Below are 3,881 nucleotides of genomic sequence, written 5' to 3'. Positions count from 1 at the left end.
CATTCACTATTAGAGGGCTTTTCTTGAGCTCAGTAAAATCATCTAGCATCAAGAATGACATTTAAAAATACATAACCCAACTAAAGGAGTTAATTCTGTTATATGTACAGCCTGCTGCCAGTGAAAGTACAACACTATAATAATTCCTTGTGAGCGTCGGAGATAAATGTTGCACCAAAGTTGTGTGCTCGAGTTTATGCACTGGATGTGAAACTTAGCAGGCTTACACTGTTCCGAAAGTTTGTTTAAACAATAAGATAGATCAGCTCTAAGCAAATCACACACTAATTTCGCGCGTCTTATGAATGCCTGTAAGAAATCGTGTCTTCGGGTATTCTGTTGACAGATATGGCAATGCATGAATTTTAAGCGTAATGTAATTCAGAGGGTTTGTGAAATCCAATGCCGTGAGACTGAGCAGCTACACACTGAGCCTATTTATTCCCCTGGTGTTGAATGACGCTGTATATATTACATAATTTATTATAAACTTATCAGAAGTATATACGGTACCCTAACTGTAACTACAAACTCAGCTGTTTTTCCACATTTCGTTCCCATGATCTCACTCAGAGACTATGGTGTACTGTACTTTGACCTGCAGAGTCTACTGTATTGCTGTACCTGTTTAATGGGAGGACTTTACAGAGTTTATTAGTTCCCCTTCCTACATACAGGTAAGATAACTGATAAATAATTCAAACAGACTACAGAAAGATGGTTATTCCTTTAGCTTCAGACCAATAAGGAAATGAGAGAAATGTTGCAGGAAGAGTGAAGGGTTTGATATGGCGGAGACTGGTGGTTAGTGAGGCCCGGTGACAAGCCAGCCCCGGCATCACCCTGGCCTTTAGGACCGTCACTCACCATCCTCACGCTGTCCCCTGAACCAGACACCGCCCGTCACGCGCCTCCACCAAACTTACCCTCGCCGGAATAATCCGCTTTGTCTCTAAAGTCTGCACGTGCCAGGATTGTCCGCCGTGGAATTCAGGGGTGGAAGTAATGGCTCAGGAATTGGTGTTTACCGTTCCGCTTGAAATAATAATGAATATGTATTTCTGATTTAATTTGGGGAGGAGACTTCTTTATTATATTCTGGTAAAAGGTGCTGGAGATGGACGCCTTCTCTTAGTGGCACCCATATAACCGGGTGGCTCCTCTGCCCAGTTATACAAACGTCCGTCTACTCCAGTGGTTCTCAGCCAGAAGTAAACATACCCTCAAGGGCAGGGGTGGATCAAGAATTTTTCGGTAGGGAAGTCTGAACAGACCAGAGACTTGACATGACGCATTGCAATACTGAAAATGCCTGATTAGTCCCCAATATCTTTTCTATTTATTCTCAACTTGTTATTGTGAAGTTTTTGTAAATTCAGTTAATCTAAAGACCAATATTGTCAGCAACCCTGGTGAACTGCCTGAATATCTTGTTTCATCGATCAACATTATTTTGTTTTTGTTGTGGGGCTGCTGGTGTATATAAAATTAGTTAAGTAACATGAATATTCTGATCACATTCAGTCAACTGAAGAAGAATATGACTGAATCATTGAACAGATTACTGAAAGGTTTTATTGGCAAATTCAATTTATTGCGCAAACATTTTCATTTTTCAATAACTTCAGAATTAGAATCTTGAAAAAGAAGTCAGAAACTGCTTGTACAGGCATACTTCAAAGCAACATGTTTAATTGTTAATGACATGTTATCCTTCCAGTACTCTGCATTTGAATATATAACAGCTGTATATATACAACATTTGCAACATTTAATATTTTTTACAGAAAAAAAAAAAAACGTCTTCGGAGAAAATGGTATTACTAATATAAACTGATGAACAACATATATATTTTCAAAATATCAGAATCTTAAAGTACTAGATCAGAGTACAAATCACAAACTGAGTCTTATATGCTTAAGTAACCTAACCTAACAATTAATTAACATCTCAGAGACTCAGATTACAATACAAAATCAAGACGCCTTTTCTTTTTACTTACAAATCTGTCAATCATTTCCTAAACGTTTATTTCAATTTCAGGGTAAATGTGCATTAAAGCCAATCCTGTCAGCCGTTCATCATTATTCCTGCTGTGAAGGTAGTTCTTTAGAATCCTCAAGGCACTGAAGGCTCTCTCAGCAGAGCAGGTGGTGATAGGAACAGTGCAGATATTGAGAAGATTCTTGATTTACCCCAGCCTTTCAGGGATGATATCAAGATCCTCTAATGGTGTTGTTGGAGGCTTTTCAAGGCCAGAGCAGAACTCCTTCCACTACATGTATTGCAGCTTGATTTAATCTGGATTACCCAGCTGCACGCTGTTCTTTACATCATTCCATTCAAAATGTGGCAGCTGTGTTGGAATGAATCCCACCACCTTGCTGACAAGAATGCTGTGAGATGTAAAGCGACTCTCACTAGCTTCAGTCCCTGTATCCAGGTAGGGGTACCACACAGTTCGCCGGAAATAATCATTTGCATTATCAGCAGGTACACTATTTCGATCTCTCTGACGAGCTGGGAGTCTAGGGCCAAATTCTGTGCAGTAGTGTATCGGCCATAATCTGCATCCTTCCATTCATCTGTGTCTTTCCAGGATTGTAGTGCTTTTTTGACCTAAGTGACCCCTTCATCTGCATCCACCAGATCTCTCTCTCTCTCTCTCTCTCTTTCTCTGGTCGGTGGGGGGGATGCATCCCCCATTCCCCCCTGGATCCATCTATGCTCAAGAGGTAAAAAGTCCCATTACTGGAAGTAAATATATCAGTCCCAAAATGCAGTAATATTTCTGAATTATTTCTAAATAAGTAAACTAGCTGGGACACTGCAGCAGCACTGTTTCCAATAATAGTGTTTCTGGTATTTTTGCTTCATTCAGACAAAGTAAACCGTAATTGTCAGCCTTTATCAAAGTTTATTTTTTACAGTACCTTGATATTAATGGTATTTTCTACCGTCTTATTTTGTGCCTTTGTGCCTTTTCTTTTGTGGGGGTCGAGGGGAGGGGGAGGTAGAAGGCTGATTACATCAAGCCTTGAGGGTAAATGACCGAAGATAGATTGAGAACCAGTGGTCTACTCCCTCCTTAACACCGGGAATAGGATAGCGGACTGCGGAAGAAGGGAAACTGCGACCTGCAGTCCACTGGTTTCTCGTTCAGATAAGCCTGAGGTTGCAACTACTACTACTAATCTGGCAAAACCAGACGATTTTACTTACCACCTGTAAGCCTCCCGAGTAACCAAGCCACTGGCCACCGAAACGTACTGTGGGCAGTACACCCCAACTAACCCTCGGATTTAAACCCTTAAGAGTCACAGCCAATTGGAGCTCCTTAATCCTCTAGATCTCTGAGTCTCCATGAAAGTAATAGCATAAATTAAGTAATACAAAATTTCTCTTGAGGAATTAAACCTGCCCTCTCAGATTTACCAGCCCATCACCGTGATTTTTCAAGCAACTTAAGAATCCATGTGGCCACCAACATGCCATAAAATCACCCTATTGTTGCCGAGAAACTATGCTTCATGTGGTTATCCGGTCTCAGGACATCCGTCTGGCACGCAGCACCTAAGCTGGAAGTATGAGCGATTTGTGGCAAAGTAATTTGATCTGTTGGCTTCAGTTCACGCAAAATCTCCAAGGAATTCTCCTGTTCTTTTATATATTTTTAAATCCTGGCCGCTACAATTTATACATACATACATATAAACATGCATGCATCCATATCTTACACTAGTCTCATATGAAACTAGCGAGACAGAGGTTTAGAAATATCCAAAGATAATATATGCAGCAGTTGTCATTTGATGCACTTTCACTGATCTTGTTTAGTTTCCCCTAATACCTGAAGGGTGTACCTGCAAATTCTCCTTGG

This window comes from Coenobita brevimanus, chromosome 14 (assembly GCF_032717465.1).
Source record: "Coenobita brevimanus isolate Jiangsu-jjx chromosome 14, ASM3271746v2, whole genome shotgun sequence".
NCBI lineage: Eukaryota > Metazoa > Arthropoda > Malacostraca > Decapoda > Coenobitidae > Coenobita > Coenobita brevimanus.
This window is presented reverse-complemented; position numbering follows the sequence as displayed.